The sequence below is a fragment of the Schistocerca serialis genome, chromosome 1 (genome assembly GCF_023864345.2).
Source record: "Schistocerca serialis cubense isolate TAMUIC-IGC-003099 chromosome 1, iqSchSeri2.2, whole genome shotgun sequence".
Lineage (NCBI taxonomy): Eukaryota > Metazoa > Arthropoda > Insecta > Orthoptera > Acrididae > Schistocerca > Schistocerca serialis.
Genome location: NC_064638.1, coordinates 381,805,848 through 381,820,128, shown reverse-complemented (window position 1 = coordinate 381,820,128; position 14,281 = coordinate 381,805,848). Strand labels below are relative to the sequence as shown.

The 14,281-nt window shown below is 47.1% G+C and overlaps 1 protein-coding gene across 1 annotated transcript in view; it reads left to right on the top strand.

Moving 5' to 3' along the window:
* LOC126470940 (uncharacterized) overlaps positions 1 to 14,281 on the top strand; it is a 520,283-nt gene that overhangs the window by 5,830 nt on the left and 500,172 nt on the right. The window lies entirely within an intron of this gene.

Genomic DNA, 14,281 nt, shown 5'->3' with positions numbered 1-14,281 from the left:
GACGTCCTCATGAGTAGTCCCCGCCCGGAGATCCGAATGGGGGACTATTTTACCTCCGGAATATTTTACCCAAGAGGACGCCATCATCATTTAATCACACAGTAAAGCTGCATGCCCTCGGGAAAAATTACGGCTGTAGTTTCCCCTTGCTTTCAGCCGTGCGCAGTACCAGCACAGCAAGGCCGTTTTGGTTAGTGTTACAAGGTCAGATCAGTCAATCATCCAGACTGTTGCCCCTGCAACTACTGAAAAGGCTGCTGCCCCTCTTCAGGAACCACACGTTTGCCTGGCCTCTCAACAGATACCCCTCCGTTGTGGTTGCACCTGCGGTACGGCCATCTGTATCGCTGAGGCACGCAAGTCTCCCCCCAACGGCAAGGTCCATGGTTCATGGGGAGGGGGGGGGTGGGTGAAAGTTTGTAACATCACGGAATCACCTTGTATATGTTTGCGCGATCCAAGAATAAACGTTCTTGTAATCTCTTCACGCTATTTGCTACTGTTGTCGTTTGGTTGTTTCTGTTCTCGACTTTAAAAGCTGTACTTCTTGATTTCTGGTTGATCAGTGAGAACAAAACTGAATGGTTCATCGGAACTCATTCGGGCCCTCCCCCTTCTCATGCAGTGCTCTTACCCTGAGTCAGCCATGTATGCCTCTCATTCAGACTTAAAGCTTCGATGTGTAAGTACCTACCTCGTACATTTAGCACAACAACAAGTCATGTAATGTTTAATATGTGTTTGCTTTAGTCAAGTGGGCACTGCAGTACGGGTTTTGGGCTTTCGCTCATAATCTTATAAATTATAACCTATCGTAAGTGGTGGTGTTTGTGCATTTATTTTTAAGTGTCTGGGAAGTATAAAATGATAATGTAAATTCATTATAGTGTGATTATAGCTATGTTTAATGCTAGTGTGTGATATTGTCGTCAGTAAAGGTGCAAGACAGCTCAGCTCATTTGGAAGCAGAGTTTGGTGTGGTATGGACACAACGTTTTTCTGTTCGATAAATGACATTAGTTTCACATTTGTTCGAAAAGAGAAAAGACTGTGTCTGATGGAGAAGCTAGAAATTCATCTACAGAATTTTACTAGAAAACAATATCCTCTCAAACAACAGTCATACATGTTGTACAACGAGGCAGACAGCCAAGACTCTACCAAACCTTTTCTCTTCAGTTCGTACTGGGTTTCACACATCTGTGACTTTATGTAATTCCAGTGGGAAACAATCGTACGTACCTTTTGCTTTTCTTTTTCAAAGATGTACCACCGACATTACCACAGAAGCATAAGCTGTTTACAAATACGCTTTGCTCGTTCAAAGTCTTGAACCACCTAAAATATTAATTTCCGAACATTGATTCACTATCTCAAAATACAGATCAGCAGCCTACCTTCTGTGAAATTTGAACGCAAGTACTTTTCCCCCCTCTTTCCCACACTGAAGAACGTTATTCACCCTCCATTTTCCATTCAGTTCTTCGGTGATGATGATGTTTGGTTTGTGAGGCGCTCAACTGCGTGGTCATCAGCGCCCGTAGAAAGTCTCAAATTTTACACAGTCCAATTTCTACACTGTCCAATGTAGCCACTGTCACGAATGATGGTGGTGGTGGTGATGAGGATCCCGTTGGGATGCACGGCATATGTCAATGCGACGTTCAAACTGTTCCGACACTGCAGTGAGCGTGTCTCAGCTCCTGTTATGCGATGTCTAATAGTTCACTCATTTTTCTTGCTAACGGAGGCACATAAGCAGGGTCTTTTATAAACCCTCACGAGAAATCATTTCATACAGGCAAGTCCGGTGACTATGGAGGCCAGTAATGTAAGGCTGAATCATTTGGTTCAAAAATTGTTCAAATGGCTCTGAGCACTATGGCACTTAACATCTGAGATCATCAGTTCCATAGAACTTAGAACTACTTAGACCTAACTAACCTAAGGACATTACACACATCCATGCCCGAGGCAGGATTCCAACCTGCGACGTAGCGGTCGCGCGGTTCCAGACTGAAGCGCCTAGAACCCCTCGGCAACACTGGCCGGCGAATCATTTGGTCCAGAGTGACCGATCCATCGTTCGGTAATCCATTGATTTAAAAATTCCCGCACTTCCACATCCCAGTGTGGCGGAGCCTCATACTGTAGGTAAATGAAGTCGTTCGATCAGTCTCCAACTCTGGGAAAAGAAAGTTTTCAAGTATATCTCAATACGTGCCTCCTGTAACACTGTTCTCGGCAAAGAAAAATAGACCATACACCTTTACCCCTGAAACTGCATAAAACACATTAAATTTTGGAGAGACCCTCTCATGTTGTGCTACTTCCCGTGGTTGTTCTGTTCCCCGTTTTCTCACATTATGACTGTTCACCTTTCCGTTTAAATGGAATGATGTCTCCTCGCTAAAAGAGTGGAGGACAACTGTCATCCTCCATCTTGCCAAGAACGAAATTACAGAACTCCACACATTGTTGTTTACCGCCTTCACAAAGAGCTTGCAGTAGCTGAATTTTGTATGGTTTCATGTGTAGACGTCGACGCAACACACGCCAGACGGACATCAGAGGCATATTGAGCTTTCGAGTTGTTCGGCAAACGGATTTCTGCGGACTCCCTGTGAAACTATGGCGGATGCGTTCGACGTCTGTGTCAGACGCTCGGGGACGGCCCGCCGATTTGTGTTTACACAAACAACCTGTTTCTCGGAATTTTTCATGCCGTCGTCTGATGCTCTGTGGTGTAGTAGGAGCTACACCACACCCAGTACGAAAGTCACGCTGAACAGTTATTACTGACCCGCACTGCGCAAAACGTAGAACACAAAACGCTCTCTATTGTCCCGACACCACTTTTAGAACTGAAGTGGGCGCACACTGCTGTTACCTAGCGGAAACCATGCAAAACTCTAGAGCTTGCTCTTTCTGATAGTAGTTGTTAACGCACGTATCTCAAGTAACATAACGGCTATGATTTTTTTAAATCGGATTATTTTTTTAGTACATCCTGTACTCATACAATGTCTTTCCAATTTATTTTCTGGGTTCGGCCTTACATTGTGGAAATGAAGGAAAGGAACGTCTGTATGACTGTAGTGTTTTATGCCACAGTGGGCCAACGGATAGAAGTGAACTGGTTCTACCGAGACACATACGTAGAAGCGCACTATTTCAGACTTTAAGTCTGATACATTTACAGATGCCTAGAAATATTATTACTAATATGGCTGTGCATTGTAAGCATCAGCGAAGCGCTGAACCAGTCATCGCTCTGGCAGGCGTATTGTATTGTCTTGTATTGTATTGTATGTTAGCCGGGCACCTAGAAACGACGGAGAGGCTCCGTCCCCGCCGCAGCCGCAGTGGTCCACAACCCCACGACGACTACCGCAGTCCACTTCACCCCTCCGCCGTACCACACCGAACCACTCTTTCAGGGTTACTGTGCGGTTCGGCCCCCGGTGGACGCCCCCACCCCCAGGGGACGTCTCACACCAGACAAGTATAACCCCTATGTTTGCGTGGTAGAGTAATGGTGGAGTACGCGTGCGTGGAGAACTTGTTTGTGCAGCAATCGCCGACATAGTGTAACTGAGGCGGAATAAGGGAACCAGCGCGCATTCGCCGAGGCAGATGGAAAACCGCCTAAAAACCATCCACAGACTGGCCGGTTCACCGGACCTCGACACAAATCCGCCGGGGGATTCGTGCCGGGGACCAGGCGCTCCTTCCCGCCCGGAAAGCCGTGCGTTAGACCGCACGGCCAACCGGGCGGGCTCTGGGAGGCGTAAGAAATTAACAGAGATCGGCCATCCAGCTTTTAAAGTATTTGTAAGAACTAATCGTCGAGCATTCAAAAATGCTCAAATGTGAGTGAATTTCTAAGGAACCAAACTGCTGCGATTCTAGGCGCTTCAGTCTGGAACCGCGCGACCACTACGGTCGCAGGTTAGAATTCTGCCTCGGGCATGGATGTGTGTGATATCCGTAGGTTAATTAGGTGTAAGTAGTTCTAAGTTCTAGGGGACTGATGACCTCAGATGTTAAGTCCCATACTACTCAGAGCCATTTGAACCATTTTTGATTAGTGTCACGCGCCTCTAACCGCGCGGTCACTCCGAGCAGCCGCCGTGCGTTCGCCCTACATACTGCAGAGAACTATAAGCGCAGGGTAAGTGCTGCAGACGTCGATGGCAATCACGTTTTGATGCTGTACGGACTGCCAGTCTACGCTGAACGTAAATAAATGTAACGCTTTGTGCATAAATAGGAGATCCACTACTGTTCGATTACGGTGTTGGCGACAAATCATCAGAAACAGAAACTACTGTAAAATACCTTGGAGTTACCATCCGGAGCGCCCTGATATAGGACGACCTCATACAACAAATTGTACGATAAACGGATGCCATATTCAGATTCATTGGCAGAATCTTAAGGAAATTTCTTTCGTATATGAAAGAAGTGGCTAACAAAACACTCGTTCGACCGATTGTTGAGAGTTGCTCATTACACTACTGGCCATTAAAATTCCTACACCACGAAGATGACGTGCTATAGACCCGAAATTTAACCGACAGGAAGAAGATGCTGTAATATGCGAACGATTAGCTTTTCAGAACATTCGCATAAGGTTGGCGCCGGTGGCGTCACCTACAATGTGCTGGCGTGAGGAAAGTTTCCAACCGATTTCTCATACACAAACAGCAGTTGACCGGCGTTGCCTGGTGAAACGTTGTTGTGATGCATCGTGTAAGGAGGAGAAATGCGTACCATCACGTTTCCGACTTTGATAAAGGCCGGACTGTAGCCTACCGCGATTGTGGTTTATCGTATCGCGACATTGCTGCTCGCGTTGGTCGAGATCCAATGACTGTTAGCAGAATATGTGATCGGTGGGTTCAGGAGGGTAATACGGAACGCCGTGCTGGATCCTAACGGCCCCGTATCACAAGCAGTCGAGATGACAGGCATCTTACCCGCATGGCTGTAACGGATCGTGCAGCCACGTCTCGATCCCTGCGTCAACAGATGGGGACGTTTGCAAGACAACAACCATCTGCACGAACAATTCGACGCCGTTTGCAGCAGCATGGACTATCGACTCGGAGACCATGGCTGCGGTTACCCTTGACGTTGCATCACAGACAGGAGCGCCTGCGATTGTGTACTCAACGACGAGCCTGGGTGCACGAATGGCAAAACATCAATCGGATGAATCCAGGTTCTGTTTACAGCATCATGATGGTCGCATCCGTATTTGGCGACATCGCGGTGAACGCACATTGGAAGCGTGTATTCGTCATCGCCCTACTGGCGTATCACCCGGCGTGATGGTATGGGGTGCCATTGGTTATAGGTCTCGGTCACATCTTGTTCGCATTGACGGCACTTCGAACAGTGGACGTTACATTTCAGATGTGTTACGACCCGTGGCTCTACCCTTCATTCGATCCCTGCAAAACCCTACATTTCAGCAGGATAATGCACGACCGCATGTTGCAGGTCCTGTAGGGGCCTTTCTGGATACAGAAAATGTTCGACTGCTGCCCTGGCCAGCACATTCTCCAGATCTCTCACCGATGGAAAACGTCTGGTCAATGGTGGCCGAGCAACTGGCTCGTCACAATACGCCAGTCACTACTCCTGATGAACTGTGGTATCGTGTTGAAGCTGCATCGGCAGATGTACCTGTACAACCACCCAAGCTCTGTTTGACTCAATGTCCAGGCGTGTCAAGGCCGTTATTACGGCCAGAGGTGGTTGTTCTGGGTACTGATTCCTCAGGATCTATGCACCCAAATTGCGTGAAAATGTAATCACATGTCAGTTCTAGTATAATATATTTGTCCAATGAATACCCGTATATCATCTGCTTTTCTTCTTGGTCCAGGAATTTTAATGGCCAGTAGTGTAGTATGGGACTCTTACCAAGTTAGGTTAATTCAAGGAACGGTGAAGATCGGACGGAGAGTGTCGCGTTTCGCACACCATTTGGTCAGCGTAAGAGCATTTCGGAGGTGCACAACAAAATCTGTTGGCAGCCGCTACAAGAGAGGCTTGTGCATCACGCAGAGGCTTACAGATGTGAGTCCAAGAACAGTCGGGCAACATGTAATTTCCTCCTACAAAATTCTCTCGAAATGGCACCACCGAGAAAATCCGAGAATTTAGAGCTAACACGGTGGCTTGCCGTCAGTCGTTCTTCGCACACGCCATTAGCGGATGCAAGAGGGAAGGGAGGCTCAGATAGAGGTACTGGAAGCAACCTGGGCCACAACCCGTAAGGTGGCTTCCGGAGTGAAGATGTAGAGGAGCGAGTTCGTGACGTTACTTCACAGTGTCGCAATGGACACTGTCATTAACCTGTGGGACACGACAGGTTTTATGGAGCGTTGAGTCACAGCGCATCGTGTGTGGCCGTGCCGGATGCCTGGCGAACCGTGGTCATCGCAGTTCGCTCTGGCGGCAGTAAAACCGGGTGGTCGCTGTGATAATGTGATGGGTCTGGGAGTGTTTTCCCTCATTTCGGCTCCAGCCATCAGTCTTGACCGCTGCAGAACGAATGTGACTCCATTTAGACTAGTGGTTCCCAACCCAGTCTGGCAAGACGGTCCCACCTTGAACCGCTATAGTGATTTTAAAACGCCTGTTGTGTGTCTGTTCTGGTGCCCATCAAGGCAATTTATCTGTAAAACTTTGCATTTTTGTGCAAATGACGTTTGAAGCTTAATGATTGTATACTCTACAATATCACACGTCGCTAAATAACCTGTCCCGTGTACCAGGTATTGCTGGATAAAGAGATGAATATTAAGATCAGACAGTACAGGGTTATTCGTAAGAACAGAAACATATCAATGTTTCGATGTAGTGGCGTAGTTGCACAAGGGGACAGGCGTATCAGAACATGTAGACAAATCACACTTCCCTTGTTGTCACATCTTGTTGGTTAGCGCATGCAGATAGACAACCCAGTGGAAAGATTTCCAAAGCCGGCTACTTTCGCACCTCCTTGGCATTCTGCGTCAGCGGCTTCAACAAATTCGGTGCCTCTATTGATGTTTGCCTCGTCAGAAACAGTACCCATACACAGCACCTTCAGTGTGAGTCAAAACTCTTCTAGAGGTGCTGTATCCCGCGATACGTGTCCACTTTTTGTGTATGTCTTGTAGGTTACGCGCAGTCGTCTTCTTAAATCTTGGAGGTACTTACAAATAATTGTCTATATGTTAACACAAGCAATACTTGCAGAACCATACAGTATTTCCCGAAACATAAGTAGCCGTCGCCTAGTGCGCTGTTTTCCGTTTTCGTCGTCGAAATGCAAATATGGATTTCAGTGAAGTGATTAAATCACAGTTCGTGGCAAAGATATACACAGAAGATCCAAAGAACTGGTACACATCGTGCAGGGTCCCCGCGAGTACGTATAAGAGCTGGAACGCGACGTCTCATGGACCCGACTAATGTCTGAAGTAGTGCTGGAGAGAACTGCAGGGCTGTCTATAAATCTGTAAGAGAACGCGGGGATAGAGCTCTCCTCTGAACAGCACGTTGCAAGGCTGCCCAGATATGCTCAATAATGTTCGTGTCTGGGAAGTGTTTAAACTCAGAAGAGTGTTCCTAGAGCCGCACTGTAACAATTCTGGACGAGTCGCATTGTCCTGCTGGTATTGCCCAAGTCCGTCGGAATGGACAATCGCCATGAATGGATGCAGGTAATCAGAGAGGACGCTTGGGAACGTGTCACCTCTCAGTGTGGTATATAGACGTATCAGGAGTCCCATATGACTCCAACTGGACACGCCCGTCACCATTACAGAGCCTCCACCGGCTTGAACAGTCCCCTTCTGATATGCACGGTCCACGGATTCATGAGGTTGTTTTCGTACCCGTGTACGTCCATCCGCTCGATACAATTTGATGAATTTTCGTTGAATGGTTCGCACGCTGACACTTGTTGATGGCCCAGCATTGAAATCTGCAGCAATTTGCGGAAAAGATTGCACTTCTGTCACGCTGAAGGATTCTCTTCAGTCGTCGTTGGTCTATTTCTTGCAGGATCTTTTTTTCGGCCGCAGGGATGTCGGAGTTTTGATGTTTTATCGGATTCCTAAAATTCACGGTCAACTCGTGAACTGGTCATACAGGAAAACCCCCACTTCATCGCTACCTCGGAGATGCTGTATCCCATCGCTCGTACACCGACTGTAACACCACGTTCAAACTCACTTAAATCTTGATAACCTGCAATTGTAGCAGCAGTAACCGATCTAACAACTGCGCCAGACGCTTGTTGTCTTATATAGGCGTTGCCGACCGCAGCCACGTATTTTGTCTGTTTTATCTCTGTGATGGATACGGATGCCTACGCCAGTTTCTTTGGCGCTTCAGTGTATTTGATGTGACCACTGTGGCTTTTGTTAGTAGACTCGATCGTGCAGGTACACCGAAAATTATGTAAGATGCTCACATGTTGAAAGAAAGGTTCCTGTATCACTGCTTCAAACATTGATTGATTTATTATATTACTTCAAATGTATGTTATTATATCTATAATAACGTCTGTGGTGTGAAAAAAGTTACAGTACATAACTACAATGTTGTCGTGGTCTTCATTCCAGAGACTGGTTTGATGCAGCTCTCCATGCTACTCTATCCTGTGCAGGCTCGTTCATCTCCGAGTAACTATTGCAACCTACATCCTTCTGAATCTGCTTAGTGTATTCATCTCTTGGTCTCCCTCTACGATTTTTACCCTCCACGCTTCCCTCCAGCACTAAACTGGTGGTCCCTTGATGCCTCAGAACGTGTCCTACCAACCGATCCCTTCTTTTAGTCAGGTTGTGGCACAAATTCCTCTTCTCCCCAATTCTATTCAGTACCTCCTCATTAGTTACGTGATCTTCCCATCTAATCCTCAGCACTCTTCTGTAGCACCACATTTCGAAAGCTTCTTTTCAAAAATGTTAAAATGTGTGTGAAATCTTATGAGACTTAGCTGCTAAGGTCATCAGTCCCTAAGCGTACACACTACTTAACCTAAATTATCCGAAGGACAAACACACACACCCTTGCCCGAGGAAGGACTAGAACCTCCGCCGGGACCAGCCGCACAGTCTATGACTGCAGCGCCTTATACCGCTCGGCTAATCCTGCGCGGCTCGAAAGCTTCTGCTCTCTTCTTGTCTAAACTATTTATCGTCTTTGTCTCGTTTCCATACATGCCACACTCCGTACAAATACTTTCAGAAAAGACTTCCTGACAAACAAATTTCTCTTCTTCAGAAACGCTGTTCTTTCCATAACCAGTCTACATTTTATATCCTCTCTACTTCGAACAACATTAGTGATTCTGCTCCCCAGATAGCAAAACTCATCTACTACCTTAATTGCCTCATTTCCTAATCTAATTCCCTCAGCATCATCTGATTTAAATCGACTGCATTCCATTATCCTCGTTTTGCTTTTGTTGATGTTCATCTTATATCCTCCTTTCAAGATACTGTCCAATCGATTCAATTGCTCTTTCAGATCCTTTGCTGTCTTTAATTCTTCTCCATAAATTTTAATTCCTACTCCAAATTTTTCTTTTGTTTTCTTTCCTGCTTGCTCAATATACAGATTGAATAACATGAGGGATAGACTACAGCCCTGTCTCACTCCCTTTTCAATCACTGCTTCCCTTTCATGCCCCTCGACTCGTATAATTGCCATCTCGTTTCTGTACAAATTGCAAATGTCCTTTCGCCCCATGTATTTTACCTCTGTCACCTTCAGAATTTGAAAGAGATTGTTCCATTCAACATCACAAATGTGAAGTGTAGACACACCCCTTATTAATGTCCAGTACTAGGTGTCCGGACACTTTTGAACTCATAGTATATGTTGTAAACGCGTGGTCCTTTTCTTCTTTTTCTGCTTCACATGTCACACTGCTATTCCGTGTTCACGAATGCATCCCCGTTTCGCGTATCTTCTTTCATTACTTTCTCCGCGTTTTACAACTTGCTCCACTCGGTTTCACTAGGAGAAAAAGACAAACGGCGGTCACACTATCTCAGTTTTTTCCGGAAATCTTATATATCCCTCACTTGGCTAGTGTGTTGTGATGTTTTCGTCATCCGCGAGATGATTGTCTCCTCCCAGCACCACGGTCTAATTGCGCTGATGCTCCGTGACTAAGGATTTCAGTACCAACGGCACGGCGTGTTCTACCAAAGAAGGAGAATCGTTATCCTTATTATCGACAGAGTGTCTCGCGTCCAGTGGTTCTTTTCTCACAGTTAGTTCTATTGATGACCGTTCCGTTTTCATGTGAACCCAAAAAAGGAAAAACGATTAGCCTTTGTAACCATAATAAAGCCTCGTTGTTCTCGTCCCGAGGGAAAGTGATTGTTAGCGTCCGCTAGCTGCTGCCGGCTCACCTGGAACTTTAATGAGGGGACGGAACTGGTAACGGAAATCGCAGCTGATTCATTCCCAACAGGCCGTGCAGTTTCCCCTTCGCCCTTTCATAACCGCGAGAACACCGCTTCAGAGCTCGTGGCGCCTATTAGAACGCCAGGACAATGATTTACGGCGAACTGTTGAGTAAAATCATTCGTAGTGAAGTCAGGCGGCTTACGTCACGAAAAGCACCGCCAATCTAACAACGTACGTAGTAAAGTCGTCTACAATGCGTGACAAAATACGTAGATACAAAAGTAGCACTTAAGTGTCTGCGTGTCGTGTCAGCAAAACTAAGTCGACGAGGGAGAGAATCCGACATAATGGGCACGACAGTGGAATACGAAACAGATTGTTTCGACATCTACATCTACATCCACATCCATACTCCTGAAGCCACCTGACGGTGTGTGGCGGAGGGTACCTTGAGTACCTCTATCGGTTCTCCCTTCTGTTCCAGCCTCGTATTGTTCGTGGAAAGAAAGATTGTCGGTATATCTGTGTGGGCTCTAATCTCTCTGATTTTATCTCCATGGTCTCTTCGCGAGATGTACGTAGGAGGGAGCAATATACTGCTTGACTCCTCGGTGAAAGGATGTTCTCGAAACTTCAACAAAAGCCCGTACCGAGCTACTGAGCGTCTCTCTAGCAGAGTCTTCCAATGGAGTTTCTGTCATCTCCGTAACTCTTTCGCGATTACTGAATGATCCTGTAACGAAGCGCGCTGCTCTCCGTTGGATCTTCTCTATCTCTTCTATCAACCCTATCTGGTACGGATCCCACACTGTTGAGCAGTATTCAAGTAGTGGGCGAACAAGTGTACTGGAACGTACTTCCTTTGTTTTCGGACTGCATTTCCTTACATTCTTCCAGTGAATCTCAGTCTGGCATCTGCTTTACCGACGATTACTTTTATATAGTCATTCCATTTTAAATCACTCCTAATGCCTACTCCCAGATAATTTATGAAATTAACTGCTTCCAGTTGCTGACCTGTTATATTGTAGCTAAATGATAAAGGATCTTTCTTTCTATGTATTCGCAGCACATTACACTTGTCTACATTGACATTCAATTGCCATTCCCTGCACCATGCGTCAATTCGTTGCAGATTCTCCTGCATTACAGTACAATTTTCCATTGTTACAACCTCTCGATATACTACAGCATCATCAGGAAAAAGCCTCAGTGAACTTCCGATGCTATCCACAAGGTCATTTATACACTCCTGGAAATGGAAAAAAGAACACATTGACACCGGTGTGTCAGACCCACCATACTTGCTCCGGACACTGCGAGAGGGCTGTACAAGCAATGATCACACGCACGGCACAGCGGACACACCAGGAACCGCGGTGTTGGCCGTCGAATGGCGCTAGCTGCGCAGCATTTGTGCACCGCCGCCGTCAGTGTCAGCCAGTTTGCCGTGGCATACGGAGCTCCATCGCAGTCTTTAACACTGGTAGCATGCCGCAACAGCGTGGACGTGAACCGTATGTGCAGTTGACGGACTTTGAGCGAGGGCGTATAGTGGGCATGCGGGAGGCCGGGTGGACGTACCGCCGAATTGCTCAACACGTGGGGCGTGAGGTCTCCACAGTACATCGATGTTGTCGCCAGTGGTCGGCGGAAGGTGCACGTGCCCGTCGACCTGGGACCGGACCGCAGCGACGCACGGATGCACGCCAAGACCGTAGGATCCTACGCAGTGCCGTAGGGGACCGCACCGCCACTTCCCAGCAAATTAGGGACACTGTTGCTCCTGGGGTATCGGCGAGGACCATTCGCAACCGTCTCCATGAAGCTGGGCTACGGTCCCGCACACCGTTAGACCGTCTTCCGCTCACGCCCCAACATCGTGCAGCCCGCCTCCAGTGGTGTCGCGACAGGCGTGAATGGAGGGACGAATGGAGACGTGTCGTCTTCAGCGATGAGAGTCGCTTCTGCCTTGGTGCCAATGATGGTCGTATGCGTGTTTGGCGCCGTGCAGGTGAGCGCCACAATCAGGACTGCATACGACCGAGGCACACAGGGCCAACACCCGGCATCATGGTGTGGGGAGCGATCTCCTACACTGGCCGTACACCACTGGTGATCGTCGAGGGGACACTGAATAGTGCACGGTACATCCAAACCGTCATCGAACCCATCGTTCTACCATTCCTAGACCGGCAAGGGAACTTGCTGTTCCAACAGGACAATGCACGTCTGCATGTACCCTGTGCCACCCAACGTGGTCTAGAAGGTGTAAGTCAACTACCCTGGCCAGCAAGATCTCCGGATCTGTCCCCCATTGAGCATGTTTGGGACTGGATGAAGCGTCGTCTCACGCGGTCTGCACGTCCAGCACGAACGCTGGTCCAACTGAGGCGCCAGGTGGAAATGGCATGGCAAGCCGTTCCACAGGACTACATCCAGCATCTCTACGATCGTCTCCATGGGAGAATAGCAGCCTGCATAGCTGCGAAAGGTGGATATACACTGTACTAGTGCCGACATTGTGCATGCTCTGTTGCCTGTGTCTATGTGCCTGTGGTTCTGTCAGTGTGATAATGTGATGTATCTGACCCCAGGAATGTGTCAATAAAGTTTCCCCTTCCTGGGACAATGAATTCACGGTGTTCTTATTTCAATTTCCAGGAGTGTATATATTGTGAATAGTAACGGTCCTACAACACTCCCCTGTGGCACACCTGAAATCACTCTTACTTCGGAAGACTTCTCTCCATTGAGATTGACATGCTGAGTTCTGTTATCTAGGAACTGTTCTATCCAATCACACAATTGGTCTGATAGTCCATACGCTCTTACTTTGTTCATTAAACGACTGTGGGGAACTGTATCAAACGCCTTGCGGAAGTCAAGAAACACGGTATCTACCTGGGAACCCGTGTCTATGGCCCTCTGAGTCTCGTGGACGAATAGCGCGAGCTGGGTTTCACACGACCGTCTTTTTCGAAACCCATGCTGATTCCTTCAGAGTAGATTTCTAGTCTCCAGAAAAGTCATTATATTCGAACATAATATGTGTTCCAAAATTCTACAACTGATCTCTAGGAAGAATGTGAACACGAATGAGTGGAATAATATAGTGAAGCAGTTTTTCTCGTTTAAGTCTCGACAAGGCCACATTTAGCATCGGTCTGTTTACTCTGTTAAGCAGAAGGACACGTATATGTCAAGGGGACAGATATTGGGTTGGTGCATAACTGTGTTGCGTTTTTCCGTAAGTTTAATAAACACAACAGATACGTATAACAGATATTTTAACTATCAGTAATGTATTCTCCTTCACTGTTTGCAACAGCCTCCAACGCTGGGGTAACTTTTCGTTTCCGGGCTGTAGAAATCACGTGGTATTGAGGCGAAGAACTCGTCGAGTTGTATTCCGAGAGCATTTGCATCCGTGAAGAAAGTTCCTTGAAGGTTGTCCGATAGAGAGCGAGAGTCTGAGGGCGCAAGATGAGGTGAGTGAAGTGGGTGCCGAATGACTTCCCAACCCAACCCCTGTATAGTGGTTTTTGCCAGTCTAGCAGAATGCGGGCGGGCGTTATGGTGGAGTAGGATCATTTCATGCGGCCTTCCTGGTCGTTGTTCTTGGTATCGTTTGCATGTGTTGACAGTAAATGTCAGCAGTGATGGTTAGACCTCGCGGAAGCAATTCGTAGTATACCACACCGTCGCAGCAAGCAAAGGTGCACATTTAGCCATCCTTTTTTTTTTTTTTTTTTTTTTTTTTTTCTTTAGTGCACGCTGTACCTATACACCCGATTTTCGAACCTTATCCATTGCATGCACATGTCGCACGATGATGAAATGATCACAG